General features: G+C 40.2%; 1 long non-coding RNA gene and 1 pseudogene across 2 annotated transcripts in view; one reads left to right on the top strand and one right to left on the bottom strand.

The window, feature by feature from the left end:
* Nucleotides 1-656: 656 nt before the first annotated feature.
* The window catches only part of LOC106582749 (guanine nucleotide-binding protein G(s) subunit alpha-like), a 45,493-nt pseudogene continuing 22,632 nt past the window's right edge, over nt 657-23,517 (top strand). Inside the window, exons 1-2 of the transcript XR_014382126.1 lie at nt 657-1,259; nt 17,749-17,821. The product of XR_014382126.1 is annotated as a guanine nucleotide-binding protein G(s) subunit alpha-like (transcript). The remainder of the gene's footprint in view (nt 1,260-17,748; nt 17,822-23,517) is intronic.
* On the bottom strand, nt 7,259-15,908 carry LOC145862610 (uncharacterized). The gene is made up of 2 exons (XR_014382127.1): nt 13,614-15,908; nt 7,259-11,136 (listed from the first exon to the last, which is right to left on the bottom strand). It is a non-coding gene; the product is annotated as an uncharacterized LOC145862610 (long non-coding RNA).

The following is a 23,517-nucleotide window of genomic DNA, read 5'->3' as shown; positions in this document are numbered from 1 at the left end:
TGTCCTTCATCCACACACCAATTATTTTCCAAACATTGATTTTTTTTTGTGCCAGCAATTAGACATTGTTCTTAGGGGGCTAGTTACTCCCTAGTACACTGTGTAGATTTATTTTTGCAACGCTTGAGCGCGCAACGCCGGCGGTGGCCAGCATGTTATGAAGGTGTCTCATACCGAACTAGTCTACATGAGTTAGAATTTGCTGTCATCTAGTGGCAATCTCAGAGAGGTTTCTTTGCCCCCTGGCGCTGGATGAATTCTAGCCAATCACAAAGAACCCTAATCAAATTTCTATGGTCCAATCTGTAAAAATCTATAACATACACACACGATACAAACATAGACGGTTAACCGTTAGTGTTAATATAATCCATCTTCGTATAGACAGAGAGAGAGACACTGTTTGTCCCCTTCTCGGAGTAAGATATTAAAATGTTCAGATAGACACAGAATTGCAGACAATTAGCTATCTAAAGGCCTATTCTTCATCTTGATGCTTCATGTAGTCTGCCACTGAAAAGATAAAAGACAACTCGGCTAATATCTATCTTGTGAGAGCGGTTGATTTGAGAATGAAACAGGTGTGCTGAGGTGGGCTATGAATGACGCAGATCACATGACTCAGACGCGTGGCTTTTCTTCTGCCCCCCCCTGTTGCTCCTACAAATTGTAACAGGAAAGAGGAAGGATGAGGAAGGACTTCGAGAGGAAAATAGGGCAAACCAACAAGCCGTCTATAAGCTGTACATCACAATAAGAGCACCGGAACTTTGTGCCGGTCCGATTCATATTCGTCAGCTAGGCCTACTGTGAGTGGCTTTTACGTTTTCAGGAGAAAAAAAACATTGAAGTGCGAGAAGTGGACACCTTGGTCATTGCATGGACCCCATGTCCGCTAACGGGATGTGACAATAAACAGCGAGGCTGTCATCATAATTATGGGGTTTCCACGCACGATCAATGTTAGCTAATTGAATTATAAACGTGGCAGCTCGTTATGGGGATGTGTCATAGTTTTAGATCTAGGATTATAGGACCCCACTCATCGATAACCTACAGCGGGCGAACGGGTGCTAATGCTGGGCTAGATGGCGAGCCTGGGCAGCAGGACAATTGTTCCGACCTGGAGCTTCGGGATCAACGCAGAGTGGAGGATAAAGCACGGATCAAAGCAGAGATAAAGAGAAGTCGGAACATAGATAAGAGCCTGAAAGCAGAGAAGAGAGAATACAAGCAGACCCATAGGCTTCTGCTATTGGGTAAGTTAACCTAATTTACAGCGTTGTCCTCTGCACTGTAGGCTATATTTGGCCATATATCCATAAGGGTCTCAGCTTGGTGATCATTTGCCAACAGGACAAGTAACCTATCAACTATGACTGCATAAGCTAGTTCTGTTTCAGTGGGGAGGGAGGGGGGGGGGTCCTCTGTAATGTAATATCAAGGTAGGCCTAGCCTATATGTTATTTTACCTATTTATCAAGACAAATACTTTTTAATACCCTTAGATATCAAACTGACTGTCTACATTGATATATTTTATTGAACCTTTATTTAACTAGTTGCCTATTCTACACACCACTGTGGGTGACGTTATTGATGTCCAAACAACACATTATTTTGAGGGACAGTGTATTAGAAAGTGACATCTACAGCCCTTCTCATCACTTGTTATTACAAAGACATTACATATTGTAGCCTATAGTTTATTTGGTGGGTGAATAAAAAAAAAAAGACATGCTGCCTTGAGGGTAAATGAGAACAGGCTGATTCTCAAATGCTTGCTATTTCAGCAACGAGAACAAAACCACATCAATTTTGACCCACACACACACACACAAACACAAACACAAACACACGCACAAACTAACAAAACATTTTCCATGACATGGAGGCAAGGGTTCTGCTATTGGGTAAGTTAACCTAATTCACTGTGCAGTCCTCCACACTGTATTTGGCTATATCCATAAGAATCCATAAGAACAAGTAATCACTGCTTATGGCTTCTTATAACTGCTTATGTAAGTATTGTGTTTTTCCCCTCCAGGAGAAGCCCGTTTTTTCATCTCCACCTCAGTTTTTTCCTGTGGAAGGGGTTATTTTGCTTTGATCAAGTGAAGGAGAACAGGTTTAATTTATTTTAAACCCTTAAATTGAAAGAGTGTTTGCAAAGTAAGCCCTTGATATAGCCTAGTTATAAACTGTATCACAAGGAGGTCCTTAGCTCTGTTGCCTTTATAGAAGCTGCCCCTTTTTTCTAAGTTACACAAGGAAAGGAGGGCAGTTTGCAGAAACAAATGGAAGAACTGTGTGGGCTCTGTGACCAAAATACACTAGTCATGCGGGCTGTAGGTTTAAAAACAGACTGGACACGAGCAGAACGAGATGATAAGTATGCTTGTGAACGATGCTCTAGTAATCCAGCCAGGTGTGAGTTAGTTATAGGTTATTCATTGCATTCTCTTCATTGTACTCCTGATATTCTCCATCCTGTTAGCTAAGCCTCTTTTATGTGTCCTTAGGGGACCTCTTTTTGGAGTTTGAAATGTGTTTTAAAAAAAACAAACATTTACAGGTATGATTGTGTGGGAAAATGCTCATTTGTAGAAAACAAAATAGGAGTATGATGATTATTAGGACTGTTCTGGAGCCTTCACTTTGTATAAGAATTGTTAGAGCTAAATTACAATTCTGTGTTACATTTAAATCAGTCCTCATGTAACACATCATAATTACAGTGCCTTCAGAAAGTATTCATACCCCTTGACTTCTTCCACATTTTGTTGCGTTACAGCCTGATTTCAAAATTGATTAATAGATTTTTACATTAATAGATCTACACACAATAATACCCCATAATGACAGTGAAAACATGTAAAAATATAATACAGAAATAACTAATTTACATAACTATTCACACCCCTGAGTCAATACTTTGTAGAAGCACCTTTGGCGAGTATTACAGCCGTGAGTCTTTCTTGGTAACTTTCTAAAAGCTTTGTACACCTGGATAGTACAATATTTGCCCATTTTAGACATTTTTTAATTCTTAAAGCTCTGTCAAGTTGATTGTTGCTCATTGCTTGACAGCCAAGTCTTGCCATAGATTTCAAGCCGTTTTCAGTCAAAACTGTAACTAGGCCACTCAGGAACATTCAATGTCGTCTTGGTAAGCAACTTCAGTGTAGATTTGGCCTTGTGTTTTAGGTTATTGTTCTGCTGAAAGGTGAATTTGTCTCCCAGTGTCTGTTGGAAAGCAGACTGAACCAGGTTTTCCTCTAGGATTAAGGCCTGTGCTTATAGCTGTATTCTGTTTATTTTTATCCTAAGGAGCTCTCTAGTCCTTGCTGATGACAAGCATACCCATAACATGATGCAGCCACCACCATGCTTGAAAATATGAAGAATGGTCCTCAGTGATGTGTTGTGTTGGATTTGCCCCAAACATAACGCTTTGTATTCAGGACAAAAAGTTCATTTCTTTGCCTTTTTTTGTTGCAGTATAACTTAAGTGCCTTGTTGCAAACAGGATGCATGTTTTGGAATATTTTGATTCTGTACAGGCTTCATTCTTTTCAGTCTGTAATTTAGGTTATTATTGTGAAGTAACAGCAATGTTGTTGATCCATCCTCAGTTTTCTCATATTACAACCATTAAACTCTGTAACTGTTTTAAAATCACTATTGGCCTCATGGTCAAATTTCTGAACACTTTCCTTCCTCTCCAGCAACTGAGTTAGGAAGGATGCCTGTATCTTTGTAGTGACTTGGTGCAATGATACACCATCCAATGTGTAATTAATAACTTCACCATGCTGAAAGGGTTATCCAGTGTCTGCTTGTTTTGTTTTTACACAACTACCAATCGGTGCCCTTCTTTGCGAGGCATTTGAAAACCTCCCCGGTCTTTGTGGTTGAATCTGTGTTTGAAATTCACTACTCGATTGAGGGGACCTTACAGGTAATTGTATGTGTGGGGTACAGAAATGAGGTAGTCATTGAAAAATCATGTTAACCACGAATATTATACACATGAGTCCATGCAACTGATTATGCGATTTGTTAAGCACATTTTTACTCATGTTATATTACAAACAAAATTCCACTTTGACATTATGGGGTATTGTGTTTAGATAAGTGACAAAAAAATCGAAATTGTGTCAATTTTAAATTCAGGCTGTAACACAACAAAATGTGTGAAAAGTAAAGGGGTGTGAATACTTTCTGAAGGCACTGTACTATAATAAGTATCGTCTATTTTATAGGTCCAGTGACCTATTTAGTAACAGAACACTTTTCATGTTATCAGTTCCACATTTTCATCTTTATTTTTAGATGTTTTTTTTGGGGGGGGGGGGGGGGGGACTAAAATCCAGTGTGATTGTAGCTATATTCTGCCCTGTACTGGCAGGAGTTGGGCATTGCATTTGAATCTAGGCTACTGAAAAAAAATGTCATCCATTTAAAAAATATTATTGTATCACTTTCACACTCAGTTCATCCTATTTGACTATTCTATAAGTTCTGCCGCAAAATAATTGTGTACATGTTCAAGGGCTTAGTAATTTTCTTACTGTTGTGACTATCATATGGAGCCAGATACCTGCCAAAAGATTGAACGTACGTATTGTTAGGATCGTAAGAAAATCCATAAGTAAATTGTTAGGATCGTAAGAAAAGCCATGTGTGAAACATGAACGTAAACGTGAAATGCCGTCTGTGAATATACAAACACCATGTTACGATTACAGACTAACATTTAAGGCTCGAACAAATCTTGGGTTGCAATTCTGACGTACAATAATTCCTTTCAGAGTTTTGGCAGTTTCATCTCACCAACAAACAAAAAAGTACACCAAACGGCCTGTGAGGAGTGCTACCCGAACATGCATAACACAGTATAAAATAAAAACGCAAGTCGGGGAAACTGGAAAGAGGTATCCTGCATGTTTTCAAGTTAAAAGTCTCCATTCTCTATTACTCCTCAGTTGCGTTTACTTCACATTTAGGTAGCTGATGTAATGGATCTGTTTGCCAGAGCAAGTCTACATAGCACTAGCTGTATTATGCCTACAACAGTGACGTTTCAGTCCACTAGGTGTATCTCTACAGCATGGACATTTCTCTGGGTGACGTGGACGTCGCCATGCATGCACCTTATCAAAATATGACTAATTCAATATTGAACCATCCCATTCTCTGAGCTCTGTCTGCAATCATAACCAGTAGTATCTACCAGGAATAATGAATCATAACCAGTAGTATCTACCAGGAATAATGAATCATGTTTGGTGAATCTATGAATTATGTATAACCACTGAGAATATTTTTTTTATAGAATATTTTGATATTTATTTCATCATTCAATCTGAAATCAACTAGGGAGAGGTTAAACGTAGGCTATGTCTGGCATAAGATTATGCCTACTCTTCACAATACCTCTGTGTCAGTGGTTTTTAGGTATTCACCGTATAGGCTACTCCCAACTGCTGCCCAGTTGGAGAGCTTGTGATCTCCATGCAGCACAACAGCACCATGCGCCTTCAGAAAAGCAACCCTCAACCTCAGAAGATGTCCTTCTGGAGGCATGTAGTCATAAAGTCATTATACCCTAATGTAGGACTATTTGCCTACCAGCCAAATAAAGTGCAGAGCATGCATGATGCATGCGACTCGTCATTCCAACATATTTGGAACCACTGACATCATTACTAGCCATCCATGACATCTCTGTACTTTTTAGGACGCATCCCAAGTGGTCCCGTGTGGCTCAGTTGGTAGAGCATGGTGTTTGCAATGCCAGGGTTATAGGTTCGATTCCCACGGGGGACCAGTACGGGGGGGAAAACATTTATGAAATGTATGCATTCACTACTGTAAGTCGCTCTGGATAAGAGCGTCTGCTAAATGACTAAAATGTAAATGTAAATATTTGAACATTTAATTCATCCTTCATTCAGTTCGGTCAGTTAGTATGTCATCCATTCAGTCATTGTCTGAGTTGCAATAGGAACTAAATCAAAGAGAATAGAACAGTCGTATCCATTTGTTCATTGAAATCCATGTGTGTATTCAAAATTATGTAAATTCTTCAAAGTTCTTTGGACTATCACTTTTAATAATTCTATGTTTTAATTTTGGCCTATCCAAATATAAAATAGGCCTTCAACTTGTAGGCTATCATTTTGGGTACTGGTGTCTTGTGGAATAATTTTAGAACTCTATTTGTGTTTTATAATTGTTTTTATTATAGGGCTCCCCATAAAAGAAATCCCTAGCTCACAGGCCTCTAAATACATTTTAAACAAAATAGTTGAAGCATGTGCAGTGGCTGATAGGGAAAACAGATGTGGCAATAAGAATAGACTATAGATAGTCTTGACTATTTGGGACCCCTTGTCTATTTCCCTCAGGACAGGTTATAGCCAAGATTTAATCAATATTTTGTTTTGTCTCATTTATTGATATGGCTGTAGCTTCTGCGTGATGGGGTTATGCAATGCAAATGGCAAGACAAGCCCACGTACAGAGTGGAATTCACTAATACAACAGTCAAAATGCCTAATATAAGTCCTACAGTCTGTGCTCCCAAATACCGGAAAAGGTGTGATTCATTAGGTTACATGATCACCACAATAGCCCCACGCAGCTATAAAATAAATTCTGCAATTATATGGCCATTAAATAACACACAACAGCATGGCATATTTAGATAGTGGAATAGGCCTAGCGTAAATCATATTTGCTTTCTATTTTGCAGCTCAGGTGGTTATTCTAGACAAGGCTCTTCTGTGTCTTTATCATTCTCACACGTCATTTGCTGAAGGCCCAAGCCTATACTATGTCATCTACTGGTATGACGTCATTATTGCATGCACTTCTAAAACAAGCTCTAGACTTTTACTTTGGAAATTAAACCAAAAAGCTGCAAAGCAATTCTAATGTCTGGGCTAGAGTTGCTTGATTGACTAGCTAACTTCGACTAGCTAAGTTCAGTTCATGTCCCTTGCAGATGCCACATTACAGACAAAAGTTTGGATGCATAAAAAAGATCTGTAACTGAGTAAAGGAAGACGTAAAGTAAGAATTTAACGTGTAAATGTTAATTCATAGTCATAACATAGTTTACAGATCTATTTAACGTTTACGTTTCATGTTTCACTCATGGCTTTTCTTACGATCCTAATAATTTACACATGGATTTTCTTACGATCCTAACGATACGTACAGTACCAGTCAAAAGTTTGGACACACCTACTCATTCCAGGTTTTTTATTCTTTTTTGCAATTTTCTACATTGTAGATTAATAGTAAAGACATCAAAACTATGAAATAACACATATGGAATCATTTAGTGACCAAAAAAGTGTTAAACAAATCCAAATATTGATGACAGCTTTGCACACTCTTGGCATTCTCTCAACCAGCTTCATGATGTAGTCACCTGGAATGCATTTCAATTAACAGGTGTGCCTTGTTAATTTGTGGAGTTTCTTTCCTTAATGCGTTTGAGCCAATCAGTTGTGTTGTGACAAGGTAGGGTTGGTATACAGAAGATAGCCCTATTTGGTGAAAGACCAAGTCCATATTATGGCAAGAACAGCTCAAATAAGCAAAGAGAAACGACAGTCCATCATTACTTTAATATATGAAGGTCAGTCAATCTGGAAAATATTAAGAACTTTGAATGTTTCTTCAAGTGCAGTCGCAAAAACCATCAAGCGCTATTATGAAACTGGCTCTCATGAGGACCGCCACAGGAAAGGAAGACCCAGAGTTACCTCTGCTGCAGAAGATAAGTTCATTAGAATAATTGCAGCCCAAATAAATGCTTAACAGAGTTCAAGTAACAGACACATCAACATCAACTGTTCAGAGGAGACTGCGTGAATCAGGCATTCATGGTTGAATTGCTGCAAAGAAACCACTACTAAAGGACACCAATAAGAGGAAGAGACTTGCTTGGGCCAAGAAACACAAGCAGTGGACATTAGACTGTCGTTTGGTCTGATGAGTCCAAATTTGAGATTTTTGGTTCCAAACGCTGTGTCTTTGTGAGACGCAGAGTAGGTGAACAAATGATCTCTGCATGTGTGGTTCCCACCGTCAGGCATGGAGGAGGTGTGATGGTGTGTGGGTGCTTTGCTGGTGACACTGTCAGTGATTTATTTCGAATTCAAGGCACACTTAACCAGCATGGCTACCACAGCATTCTGCAGCGATACTCCATCCCATCTGGTTTGGGTTTAGCGGGACTATCATTTGTTTTTCAACAGGACAGGCTGTGTAAGGGTGTGTAAGGGCTATACCAAGAAGGAGAGTGATGGAGTGCTGCATCAGATGACATGGCCTCCACAAGTCCCCGACCTCAACCCAATTAAGATGGTTTGGAATCAGTTGGATCGCAGAGTGATGGAAAAGCAGCTAACAAGTGTTCAGCATATGTGGGAACTCTTTCAAGATGCTTCATGATTAACTACTCATGGTGTGATTGTAATAACATACAGAAACTCAACCCCTTTTGTTCATCCGACCTAGAATACCTCACAATCAAATGCCGACCATATTACCTCCCAAGAGAATTCTCTTCAGTCATAGTCACAGCTGTGTATATTCCCCCTCAAGCCGATACCATGACAGCCCTCAAGGAACTACACTGGACTTTATGCAAACTGGAAACCACATCCTGAGGCTGCGTTACTTTGTAGCTGGGGATTTTAACAAAGCAAATTTTAGGAAAACGCTACCGAAGTTCTATCAACACATTGACTGTAGTTTAGGGAAAACACTAGATCATTGCTTTTCGCCTTTTTGAAATGCCTAAAAGGCCCTCCCCTGCCATCCCTTCGGGAAATCAGATCATGGCTCCATTTTGCTCCCCCCTTCCTATAGGCGGAAGACTCCAACAGGAGGTACCCGTGCTAAGGTCTATTCAACGTTGGTCTGACCAATCAGAATCCATGCTTGAAGATTGTTTTTCATCACGCGGACTGGGATATGATCCGGGTAGCCTCTGAGTATAACATTGACGCTTACACAGACACAGTGACCGAGTTCATCAGGAACTGTTTTGGGGATGATGTTCCCACGGTGACATTTAAAATCTAACCAAACAGAAACCGTGGATAGATGGCAGCATTTGTGTAAAACTGAAAGTGCGAACCACTGTATTTAACCATACAAACAGGCAAAACATCAGTACAGAGACAAAATGGAGTCGCAATTCAACAGCTCAGACATGAGATGTATGTGGCAGGGTCTACAGACAATCATAGATTACAAAGGGAAAGGGAAAAACCAGCTACGTCGCAGACACCGACGTCTTGCACCCAGACAAGCTAAACACCTTCCTCGCCCGCTTTGAGGATAACACAGTGCCACCAATGTGGCCCACTCTCAAGGACTGTGGGCTCTCATTTTCCGTGGCCGACGCAAGGCTGCCGGCCCAGACGGCATCCATAGCCGCGTCCTCCGAACATGCACAGACCAGCTGGCTGGAGTGTTTACGGACATATTACATCTCTCCCTACCCCATTCCGCTGTCCACACTTGCTTCAAGATGTCCGCCATTGTTCCTGTACCCAAGAAACAAAGGTAACTGAACTAAATGACTATCGCCCCGTAGCGCTCACTTCTGTCATCATGAAGTGCTTTGAGGCTAGTTAAGGATCAAATCACCTTGAGGAATACTTTCGTCAGATTGCTGTTCATTGACTATAGCTCAGCCTTCAACACCATAGTAGCCTCCAAGCTCATCATTAAGCTCGGGGCCCTGGGTCTGAACCCTGCCCATGCAACTGGGTCCTGGACTTCCTGACGGGCCGCCCCCAGGTGGTGAAGGTAGGAAACAACCCCTCCACTTCACTGATCCTCAACACAGGGGACCTACAAGGGTGCATGCTCAGCCCCCTCCTGTACTCACTGTTTACCCATGACTGCGTGGCCACGCCCTCCTCCAACTCAATCATTAAGTTTGCAGATGACACAACAGTAGTAGGCCTGATTACCAACAATGACGAGACTGCCTACAGGAAGGAGGCCCTGGTGGAGTAGTGCCAGGAAAATAACCTTTCCCTCAATGTCAACAAAACGAAGGAGATGATCGTGAACTTCAGGAAACAGCAGAGGGAGAACGCCCCTATCCACATTGACAGGACCACAGTGGAGGAGGTGGAAAGCTTCAAGTTCCTCGGCGTACACATCAGTGACAATCTGAATTGGTCCACCTATACAGACAGTGTGGTGAAGATGGCGCAACAGCGCCTCTTCAACCTCAGGAGGCTGAAGAAATCTGGCTTGGCCCCTAATACCCTCAGAAACTTTTACAGATGCACAATTGAGAGCATTCTAATGGGCGTTATCACCGCCCGGTACGGCAACTGCACCGCCCGCAACTGCAGGGCTCTCCAGAGGGTGGTAAGGTCTGCCCAACGCATTACCAGGGGGCAACCCATAAAACCATTCCAAGAGAACTAAACACTTGGACACCTGCCCCAGATCATCATTAGGGACGCTGCCTGCCCCCCAGGACACCTACAGCACCTGATGTCACAGGACGGCCAAAAAGATCATCAAATCAAATGTATTTATATAGCCCTTCTTACATCAGCTGATATCTCAAAGTGCTGTACAGAAACCCAGCCTAAAACCCCAAACAGCAAGCAATGCAGGTGTAGAAGCACGGTGGCTAGGAAAAACTCCCTAGAAAGGCCAAAACCTAGGAAGAAACCTAGAGAGGAACCAGGCTATGAGGGGTGGCCAGTCCTCTTCTGGCTGTGCCGGGTGGAGATTATAACAGCACATGGCCAAGATGTTCAAATGTTCATAAATGACCAGCATGGTCAAATAATAATAATCATAGTAGTTGTCGAGGGTGCAACAAGTCAGTAACACAAGAGTAAGTGTCAGTTGGCTTTTTCATAGCCGATCTTTGAGAGTATCTCTACCGCTCCTGCTGTCTCTAGAGAGTTGAAAACAGCAGGTCTGGGACAGGTAGCACGTCTGGTGAAGAGGTCAGGGTTCCATAGCTGCAGGCAGAAGAGTTGGAACCGGAGCAGCAGCACGGCCAGGTGAACTGGGGACAGCAAGGAGTCATCAAGCCAAGTAGTCCTGAGGCATGGTCCTAGGGCTCAGGTCCTCCGAGAGAGAGAGAGAAAGAAAGAGAGAAAGAGAGAATTAGAGAGAGCATATTTAAATTCACACAGGACACCGGAAAAGACAAGAGAAATACCCCAGATGTGACAGACTGACCCTAGCCCCCCGACACATAAACTACTGCAGCATAAATACTGGAGGCTGAGACAGGAGGGGTCAGGAGACACTGTGGCCCCATCCGATGAAACCCCCGGACAGGGCCAAACAGGTAGGATATAACCCCACCCACTTTGCCAAAGCACAGCCCCCACACCACTGGAGGGATATCTCCAACCACCAACATACCATCCCGGGACAAGGCCGAGTATAGCCCACAAAGATCTCCGCCACGGCACAACCCAAGGGGGGCGCCAACCCAGACAGGAAGACCACGTCAGTGACTCAACCCACTCAAGTGACGCACCCCTCCCAGGGACGGCATGGAAGAACACCAGTAAGCCAGTGACTCAGCCCCTGTAATAGGGGTAGAGGCAGAGAATCCCAGTGGAAAGAGGGGAAACCGGCGGTTCATCAAGGACATCAACCACCCGAGCCACGGCCTGTTCACCCCGCTATCATCCAGAAGGCAAGGTCAGTACAGGTGCATCAAAGCTGGGACAGAGAGACTGAAAAACAGCTTCTATCTTAAGGCCATCAGACTGTTAAATAGCCATCACTAGCCGGCTACCATCCGGCTACTCAACCCTGCACCTTAGAGGCTACTGCTCTATATACATAGACGTGGAATCACTGGCAACATTAATAATGGAACACTAGTCACTTTAATAATGTTTCCATACTGCTTTACTGATCTCATGTGTGTATATACTGTATTTAATTCTACTGTATTTAGTCAATGCCACTCGAACATTGATCATCCTAATATTTATATATTTCTTAATTCCATTCTTTACTTTTAGATTTGTGTATTTTTGTGAATCGTTAGATACTACTGCACTGTTGGAGCTTGGAACACGTGCATTTCGCTATACCGGCAATAACATCCTCTAAAGATGTGTACGTGACCAATACATTTGATTTGATTTAAAGACTGTTGGAAAAACATTCCAGGTGAAGCTGGTTGAGAGAATGCCAAGAGTGTGCAAAGCTCTCATCAAGGCAAAGGGTGGCTACTTTAAAGAATCTAAAATCTAAAATATATTTGGATTTGTTTAACACTTTTTTTTGGTCACTACATTATTCCATATGTGTTATTTCATTGTTTTGATGTCTTCACTATTATTATGCAATGTTGAAAATAGTAAAAAATAAAGAAAAACCCAACTTTTGACTGGTACTGTACGTTCAACCTTTTGGCAGGTATCTGGCTCCAAACTATCACCATGAACACAAATAATTTGTACACAATACATAAATTGCCCCTTATTATAAGGGAAAATTCCATTAGAGGAACAGGGGTATCAAGGAAGGCACACAGGAATTCCAAACAGCATGGGAATTCTCACTGATGGGTGCAACAATATAGCCTCTTCAAGGCACACCTCTAAATATGTTAATGAGCCAGAGATTCTTTTTCTGCCCACATCTCCCCACAATGCACCATAATTCACAGTATGCTGCTGTAAATATACAGCAAAAAATACTTTACTGTAAAAATGCTGTAATTTGTCATTGAGACCCAATGATGCATTGCTCTTTACAGTACTGTATTGTAATATAGCGTTACAGTAGTTTACTGTAAAAGTATTGCTGTGAATTTACAGCAATTTGTTAGTGTAAAGATGAAATAAGTTATGATGAACTTCACAGGGTGGTGAAAGTGCACAGTGATGAGCTTGATTCTCCTTTCCAATAAATATTAAGGGTCTTATTCTGGTGACATGATGATCGATGCTTGACTGCCGTTTGACAAATACAATATTCTCGCTCCTATCTATAATAATCTCATCATGTAGACTAGCCTCCCTGCACTGTATCTGTGAGCTGTTGGCTAGAGTGCATGTGCCAAGACCAGAGTAAGCACATTTGCTATTTAACAAAACAGTTTTTGTGACAAAACTATTGGTAGAGTTGAAAATGTGATGGAAACAGTTTGAACTCTCAATTTTTTATTCAGTAGATGAAAACTTAAGCAAAAAAGTACATTTTGGGTGCACTCATTTGCATATTTTCTTTATGTGGATTTGAGAATATTTGCATGAAAATTTGTCACCAATTGGTTGGAAACCTAGCTTGTGTAACAATATTTCCCAAATTTCACCTTCGTGAAATAGCAGGGCATAAGCGACATAAGCAGTCGCTTAGGGCCCCCGGCCGCAAAATGTGTAGAATTGTAGAAAATGTGCTTTAAAACCACAACATCTTCTCTTTGCCCCATTTGCCATGGGTAAAAGAGAAGATGTTGTGGTTTTAAAGCACATTTTCTACAATTCTAATGCATCAAATTCCAGTAAATTAACTTTGAAACAGTTTTTTTTTTTTTTTTCACCGTCAAGACAGGGACCACTAAAATGTTTTACCTGCGAGGTGGGGGGGCAAACCAAATCTTGCTTAGGGCCCCTAAAAAGCTAGGACCAGTCCTGTGAAATAGAGATGAGGATGGGATGGTTAAAGGAAATATACCAGTCTATATGATGACACGGCTAACCTCTACGGGATCGAGCTCTAATATTAGTCTGTCATCATTGTTGACAACACACATGACAATTGTTTACGCAAATGATAATTGGGCATAAATCAATTCACCGAAGACCAAGTCATTGTTAGGTTAGGCCTTCATGTTAGAGGACTTGCATAGACTTTATATTGTGATTCAGAAACAGACCCCGTCTTTACACCACATAGGCATACTCATACAGTCAAATGTAGATACATACACCTGTTGTTAAATGCAGTAGGAAATCCACATTTTTGCAAGCACATTAAGGAAGACTGGTATGTATGAGGGCCGGGCTGATAATATTTCACATATTGGGAAAATTGCAAAACCCAGTGAAGCAATAAATTAGTAAGCCTATATCTGGCTAGAAATGCAATGCGTTTAATTTCTGTTTATCACTCATCTACATATTAATCCATAAATTAATTTATATCAAGATATACATACATTATTTATAAAGGGGTTTATAAGTAGGTTATTATTCATTTAAAGATGGTTTATAATAATTGAATAAATATTTGTAACACTGGTTGAGATTGTGCATGTATTTGGTGCTTGCAGAGTAGTGAGAAGTTTCAACCAGTTTTATAACTGTTTATTACAGATGCACTCTTTAAGTTAATAGTTAAACTAACTCTTTACAAATCCTTTTGTATTTTCAAATTCTTTTTATGATAGGTCTATCATAATAAAATAGCCACCAAAAATATTCAGATTTTTAGAGAGGGAATAAATAAGTCTAGAGTGAATAGAAAGATCCAGCATGTATTTATACATTGTATCAATTTTCTACTGATTACAATGTATCTGTTGTGCTACAGTAGCCTACTTGCTCCGTATGGTCCATAGACATTAAAACCAGGGTACGGATGATCATTTCTTCAGAGGGCGCCTTTTTCTCTTCGGGAATCGCAACTTCATGACGTTTTTTTGGGCAATCATGTGATTACACTCTGGTTCGTTCCCAGGGTTCAGTGAGAGCTGTTTGCCCCACCCCATCTCTTCAACGCAATATATCTCAATGTAAAATTCTCCGAGAAAATGAAAATAATACTACAAAATACTTAAAAGAAACGAATCGATTCACACTTATTCAAGAGCAGATCTGGCCTTTACATTAAAAAAAAGAACTGTCATCGTTCTATAAATGATTAGGCTATATATTGCAGTATGTTCATATTATACACATATGGCCAGCCAGCCCATCTACCATACGAATTCAAAAGGGATATAAAGCTTAGACTGACAGCATGCTCTACCCGCGAGAAACGGGAACATAACGGAGGATTTTCATAAATATACCTGAATCGGGGAAATTGTATTTACTGCATAAAAGAAGCCCTATTGGAGTCCTTGTTTGCCCAGAAAAGCTTACCGATGTGAGGAGAAACACAATTTACAGCGGCAAACGAAAAAGACCGAGAGAAAGGCCTTTTTGATCTGGACAAACCCCAAAAGCAACCAACATCTGTGACGAGGAGGGAAAATAAATGAATATCATTGACTAAAACAGGATATAGTTGACACGGTTACGTTTTGTCCTGGATTTAAAATACATTCGGATGAAGAAGGAAGGGTTGGCGTAATGATCCACATACCGTCATTTTAGTGGAAATATTCATTTACTCTTTTTTTTATCCTCCTATCTGCTCGGCCCGTCTCGCTGGGGTTGAGGACGGATTGCAAAATAAAAAAGGGAAATACGCTTTGATGGAACGGCAAATGTTTTGAATGTCAGTAGTCAGAATTCTACCAGTGAAACCGATGATGGGTTCAAGAGGAGACATTTGCTAGAATTCAGTGTGGATTTCAGCTCCACTGCAAGACGTCGTGGGAATCCCGACTCGAGAGACCATTTATGTACATTGTAGCGCTGAAGAATCATATTCACATTGAAATTAATGTTGATGTCTTCATTGTGGATTGACAGTGAAAACCTTATAGGAATCAACCGTCTGAGAGGGCGGTCTGGGTATCTTCATTAGCACCACCACTCCGTTCTCCCTGAATGATCTATTGTAGCCAATAGATAATTAACATTAATATGTGATATAGGCTGCGTCTGTGGAGGCCTTGATCATCTACAGGTTACAGTGGTTTTATTCTGCAACTGGCAATATAAATGTCACCCATTTTGAGCAAGGTGCTTTTCTCCTGGGCCAATTTAGGAATCTAGAATTGTTGTATTATATTAATCCCCCCGTCCCCGAACCTTTTTACTGGGTTTTTGGGAAGATGGGTTGTCTGGGCAATAGTAAGACCGAAGACCAACATAATGAGGAGAAAGCACAGAGGGAAGCAAACAAAAAGATAGAGAAACAGCTTCAAAAAGACAAACAGATATACCGAGCAACTCACCGGCTCCTACTATTAGGTATGTTTCTGACATGTTCAAGTTATTGGTAAATTGTTTCCAGCCTTAGTTATTGTGCCATTTGAGGGTGGCAAACGTCTGACATTGTAAATGACCATTTAATTTTTTTGTATTTTTTATGTAGGCCTATGTTCCTCCTAGGTAGGCCATTGCACAAAGACCATTACATTTGTTTTATTGGAATGGGTTTTTACCTTTGGTTGTGCTGATATTTCCGATAGGAGTTCCTGTTCTTGTAACAGGCCTCTACCCTGTCAACACTTGTGTCCTGTCATTTTAAGCACTCTGCACAGCTGGACACGAAAAGCCAACAACACCATTGCACCCCTATTTGCAACAGTGTTTATTTTTCCAGAGCAAAAAATTGTTGCATGCGATTCTACCCGACTAGGGGAATTATTGCTTGTGGTGTAGGCCTAGCAATGCGTGTCTGTAGGACTGATTTCCGAAGAGATTAGCCTATAAATAATAGGCATCAGGATTGTGCCGTTTTCATCATCACACACTCCGTTCTCCTTGAATTGCTTTTAATCGTAATTGTTGCGAATACCAGTACTGAATTAGTTGACACAAGGCCTAGGGTGACGCATTGCATCAAGTTGCTCCTACCTATGTAAAAACACTGTAATTACTCAAGTAACACATTGTATTATCATGTTACAGTACATAGTAATTGTCTAGTAATGGAGTTGTTCCTATTACACAAGTACAGTATAACTGTATTGTGTGGGTTATAATGTCTGGAAGTGACAGCTACAATGCTATGTTCTTTCACATAGACAGATGATTAGTGTTTTCTTGACTTATAACTCTTGAAAACTTGATCAATCATGTAATACCAAAATATTACCTCCAAACTTAACAGTTTTTCTTTAATTGGGTTGATTTGGTAGGTCCCTCATCATCATTGGCATATAGAAAAAATGGAATCATGTTCTACGTGTTGACCTTACAGTATTAGGCCTAATAACAATGCAAACTTTGATTCCTCCAAACATTGATTCCTGTCTGAAGTGACAATGACTAGGAACAACATTAAAAAACCCCATCAAAAACAACATTATTCATGCACCGCAAGAATTAACTTTTGGATACATGAACTCAACAAAACAATGTTCACCGTATGAAACAAAAATGCAATTTCAAAGCTGCATACTTATTCAAATACACTTTTTTTTTGCTGCACAGTAATAGGGACCTAGGTATTTAAGACCAAAAAAATCTGTAAAAAGGGGCTCAGGCCCAAGTTAGAATGTGGTCTGTTTTCCTTTCATTTAGCAAGTAGCATGTTGTTAGCACGAAGGAGCAGCGTTTGTTCTCTCTGCTCCATTATGGGTGGCGAATGACTGTTCCGAATCTCCCAGAATATTCCCAGCATTCCATGCCCCGTGGTTAGTGGACAGTCATCACTAGGGCCAGGAGTTTCTCCTGACCACGTGGTCTGGCCAGGAACAACTCTGAACCCTTAGTTGTAGGTTGTAACATGGTTGGAGACTGAAGTGATGTGTGATTTACATGCCTAGAATTTACCTCAATAGAATTGATATTGCTCTAAAGAGACCACTGTCAAGTGAGGTGTTTTTTTTTTAAACCTACATCTTCCTCTTTTCTCTGTTTGCAGGTGCTGGTGAATCTGGGAAGAGCACGATAGTCAAACAGATGCGAATATTGCATGTGAATGGCTTCAATGCAGAGTAAGTATAGTTTTTTTTCCCAATTTCATAAATCTTTGCAGGACCGTGTCAAGCACATATTATTTAGTCGGCGCCACTTGAAGGCCATAGGGGTCTTACTCCATTTTATATGAAACAGATTTGAACTCTAAACTGGTAAACAATGTCCTAGGATTTTCAGGTTGATTATTCACTCCGGGCTACAAATGCATTTTGTTTTGTGACTAACTTTTAATTTCGGGTTTACAGGTACAAAAGCAATCAAAGAAATGCATACAAAGATAACCCAAACCCACAATTGCGTCCCATCCCAGAAACTATATGAATGTTTGTCGCCAGTGAGACTAGGTGTTAGTTATGCCTATAGGTGAAACTCCGCTCGAGTTAATTGATCATATTTACAACATTTATTGCTCTAAGAATTGCCTATTTTATAAACCGTTTTTAAACAACAAGTGGTTGGTAAGCTCCAAAAATGCAAGAGGTCCTTGAAGTTGTTTTTGAATAGTTTGAAATCACATGCATAGCTTACTCCTACTCCGTTCGTGCTATTGCGTCTTTTATAGCAAATTCTGAAGTTTTTGGTTTCACCAATTTCTTTTCATAGTCGCTATAGCATGTGCTGTAGTACGCCAACATCAATACTGTAGAACCTTAAGAAAAACGTAACTTTAGGCACTGAAAAACAAAGAAAAACTGTAATTTGCCTCAGGCTTTTGTTTTCCCCAACAATATGAGTTCATGCAGGCTTCATTTCTGTGGATTCTCACTGCTCATGTACAAAATTATTCTGATCATTCCAGAACTATAATAATCAACAGTGTTTCCGCTGCAGTCATTTATCTGTGGCGCTGGGCCACGGCAAAATCCTTGCCGCCACTCCCAAAAATACGGAACATGAAAAAAGGAAAAAATGGTGACATGAGGTGGTTTCTGTGAGAAATACAGGCAGGGGACGTGTAGTGTAACCCTGGGTGGTGTTTTTCCCCGAGTTACCCTAATATTATATTCACTGTGTTAATGCAAGTTTTTTGGGGACATAAAATTCATCAATATAATGCTAACTAGTTAAAAGATCACATTTGGTATCTAGCTAATGATTAGCTCAATAAGGTAAATGCAGATAAGCAGCCCAATGTTCCAGCCTATTTATTTATAGCCACTATACTGCTATCAGTTTGGCTTAGGGTTGGGCGATGTCAACCTTTGTCCTATCGTGATTAAGTACCCATAAAACATTGTGATATACAATGGTATCGCACCCTATTGCCCCCCCCCCCCAAAAAAAATTATCAAATTAAAGTAAAGACAGCTAAAAAGAACCACTAGCATGAGCTCACATGCTATGGGAAGGACGAGAGGAATCATTCTATTTTGGAGCCAAATCTTTTTTAGTAGCCTATTCCTGATGTTGATTAAGGCAGCCCTCAGCACTTCTCTGATTCAGAAGGGTTGGGTTAAATGCGAAAGACACATTTCAGTTGAATGCATTCAGTTGTACAACTGAGTAGGTATCCCCCTTTCCCTTTCCTTTTTTAGTAGCCTATTGGAGATGTGTCACGAAAGACATGTATGTCTGTGTGTGCCTACGCGCAAGACAGCCTCGTCGGCTGTGCGTCGTGTGATGGGTTGTAAATCATCCAGGACCCGGCTGCAGAGCAGGCTACTCTGCTGTCCCCAGAACTGGATAATTATTCAATGATTCTTATTAAGCCTAGGCTTCTATACATTGCTAATAATAGGCTATGGAAATAGGCCTACTCTACACATCTTTCTCTCATAAGCTTTGCTGTGATAGAAACTCGACTATAGACTCTGACTTTCAAAATTCTTCCAATTACACACTTTATTAGAATAGCCTATTTGGAAAATACTATTCATAACTTTAACTTGTCTTAATGCTTTTGATAGGCTATTTTAATGAGTAGGATTTGGCTTTTGTCCGTTTGGTTCTCAACAGCAAGGAGGAGGGACGCATGCATCATTCCTTTTATAATAGACTAAGCTTTGCTCAACTGTAAGTCTTGTTCAAACTACTCGTTCGATTTTTCTATCTTGCTATTCTTTGTTCTACTTCTCTCATTATTACCTTAGGCCTATCATGTTTTTAGGTTATTCAAAAACAACTTAACTTTCTGAGAACTCCGTTAGATGAATCAATTTTTTGATCATGAAGTAGCACTGCGAGAGGCGGCGGGAGAAAGCCAGCATGTATAAAAACTCAAGTCATATTCTTATCAAATGGAGAGAAAATACATTTGTCTTTTAAATAATTACACACCGGAGCGTCCTCTAAAAAAAATGAAATAGGCTTCGGCCATATGACCCCGATCATCCGGCACTGAGAGAGAGGGAAGACCAATATATTATCTGACAGGACATTTTGCGCCACTTTGGTGAAAATCTTAGCTCTGTCTACATTGTTTTCTTGCATTCTGTTTATTGTTTATAACATATTTATTGAAATAGGTTATGCAGGCTATAGCAAAGGAATAGGCCCTGCTGTGGGCTGCCTGGTCAGTGCTTTAATGCGGGGTGCCAGTCAAGTTGAAAAACAGTACCTTCAGAAAGTATTAACACCTCTTTACTTTTTCCACATTTTGTTGTGTTACACCCTGAATTGAAAATTGCGATTGTTATGTCACAGGCCTACATACAATACCCCATAATGTCAAAATGGAATTATGTTTTTAGAAATTTTTGCAAATGTCATAAAAAATGTAAACTTGAAATGTCTTGAGTTAATAACTATTCAACCCCTTTATGGCAAGCCTAAATAAGTGCCGGAGTAAAAATGTACTTATTAACAAGTCACATAATAAGTTGCATGGACTCACTCTGTGTGCAATAATAGGGTTTGATTTTTGAATGACTACCTCATCTCTGTACAACACACATACAATTACTGTATCTGTAAGGTCCCTCAGTCGAGCAGTGAATTTCAAACAGATTCAACCACAAAGACCAGGGAGGTTTTCTAATGCCACGCAAAGAAGGGCACCTATTGGAAGTTAAAAGAAAAGTTAAAAAAACAGACATTGAATATCCCTTTCAGCATGGCGAAGTTATTAATTACACTTTGGATGGTGTATCAATACACCCAGTCACTACAAAGATACAGGGGGCCTTCCTAACTCAGTTGCCAGAGAGGAAGAAAACCGCTCAGGGATTTCACCATAAGGCCAATGGTGACTTTAAAACAGTTACAGAGTTTAATGGCAGTGATAGGAGAACTGAGGATGGCTCAACATTGTAATTACTCCACAATAATAACCTAAATGACAGTGAAAAGAAGGAAGCCTGTACAGAATACAAATATTCCAAATCAGGCATCCTTATTGCAACAAGGCACTTTAAGTAATACTGCAAAAAATATGGCAAAGAAATTAACTTTATGTTTGGGGAAAATCCAACATAATACATCACTGAGTACCAGTCTTCATATTTTCAAGCATGGTGGTGGCTGCATCATGTTATGGGTATGCTTGTCATCGGCAAGGACTAGGGATTTTATTTGTTGATAAAAAGAAACAGAATAGAGCTAAGCATAAGCCAAATCTTAGAGGAAAAGCAGTGTGCAACAGACACTGGGAGATAAGTTCACCTTTCAGCAGGAAAATAACTAAATATGTGCTTACCAAGATGACATTGAATGTTCCTAAGTGGCCTAGTTACAATTTGGACTTAAATGGCAAGACTTGAAAATGGCTGTGTAGCAATGGTCAGCAACCAACTTGACAGAGCCTGAGGAATTAAAAAAATAATAATGTGCAAATATTGTTCAATCCAGGTGTATAAAACTCTTAGAGACTTACCCAGAAAGACTCAGGGCAGTAATCACTTCCAAAGGTGATTCTAACATGTATTGACACAGGGGTGTGAATAATTATGTAAATAATATTTCTGTATGTCATTTTCTAAAAACATGTTTTCACTTTGTCCTTATGGGGTATTGGTGTATTGATTTAATAAATTTTGAATTCAGGCTGTAATACAGCAAAATGTGGAATAAGTCAAGGTATATGAATACTTTCTGAAGGCACTGTAGGCTGTACATCGTCTGTCACATCACAATGTCATCACCATCGACGATGGCTGTCAATCGTCTTCGATATCCAATACTATCGTAATATTGCCCAACCCTAGTTGATAATGCTTATTGCTAATAGCATACCTGAAAGTATGGACCATGCATAGTCTATATGCATGGTCCAATATGTTAGAATCATTTAAACAAATCATTTTACCAGTATGTTATTGGGCTCATTTCTGGAGGTGGAAATTATATTTTAGATGGTGTCAGCATCATTTTATTTTAATTAATTGTGGAGTAGAATGTCCTTTTAAAAAGTCAGGTGAAGTGAGTTTCTCAGTCCTTTCTACTACATTTTCTATTTCTTCCTCTACTGCTACAATTTTTTTCCAGAGGAAACACATATACGTCAAAAGGCCTTGGCTCTTACTGATGATGCAAAAAATTATATTATTTATATTATTTTTGACTATGTCGTATCGTATTGTTTTGACTATCGCAATATTATTTTTGCAAGTTACCTGCACCAAAACGCCAGTATTTGTCCTTCATAACTTGTTCTCCATCTTCTTTTTAAATAGGTAGCCATTTTTTCCCCAGCACTTTTCTTTCCACGACTGATCAAAACATGTTCTCATGGCTCTCTCTTGTCCCTCTACAGCAGGCGTATGATGAGCAATATGTTTGGAATATCGAATCGCAATACAATCACAGTATCTAATCGCAACACATATAGAATCGCTGATACGTCGTATCGGCACCTAAGAATAGTGATAACATCGTATCGTGAGGTCCCTGGGAATTCACAGCCCTATTGGCTTCCACATATGGCTAAATAAGATCAGATCAACTTCATTGTCCAAAGGAGAAATTTGTCTCGTGTATATACACGCACCACTGCTCACACATTAATTGCATATCATATAATACAGATCACCTAATACAAAGCGCAATTTCAAAACATATACTGTAGTAGGTAAACATTACACACCGACACACTTGCAGACACACACTTGTGCACACACAGATCAGTCAGTCAGTCCATAGCAGGGACCTTTTATACAGAATGTCTTGATGGTCAATTCAGGACAGATGTTTAGTGTTCCACAGCCGTGCACCCCGGTCTAGCCTATTGATAAATACTTGCTTCAGTTCAGGGTTGTTGCCTCTGCTTGCCCTTCAGACCAGAATGTTGTTCCTACCTACTGAAAGGGGGACAGGCAGTGCCAGTCAGTGCTAGGTGCTGGAGAGCAGGATGAGGAGGACAGAAGGAGATGGAGGTGGGGAGGGACAGAATAATAGGGAGAGGGGATAAGAATGGAGAAGCAGATGGAGGAGAAGGGTGGTATGGCAGAGGTGAGAAGAGATTGGTATGGCAGTTCTTTTTTTTTTTTTACTGTTGTTTTCGGGGTCTTCGTGTGAGGAATGTGGTGGAGTCTCCTCTCCTCTCTCTTACTTGCTCACGGCAACTCCTAAATTCTTACAACCCAGCTACACAGAGACTGATGAAATGCATGAAGAATGCGCTATGTATCTGTCTATCTATCCAAATGACGTTGTCTCTCCGTCATCCATCAACGCATGAGCCCCATAGCAATACCTTTGGCTCAATTTTTGATGGATATGAAATCTGTGTGGTTGGGCCCTTATTTTTTGGGGGTTTGCAGACTTCAGCCATGAGTAA

This window comes from Salmo salar, chromosome 22, assembly GCF_965601325.2.
Source record: "Salmo salar chromosome 22, fSalSal1, whole genome shotgun sequence".
Lineage (NCBI taxonomy): Eukaryota > Metazoa > Chordata > Actinopteri > Salmoniformes > Salmonidae > Salmo > Salmo salar.
Note: the sequence above shows the minus strand (reverse complement) of the source record. Positions and strands in the feature narration are given on the sequence as shown.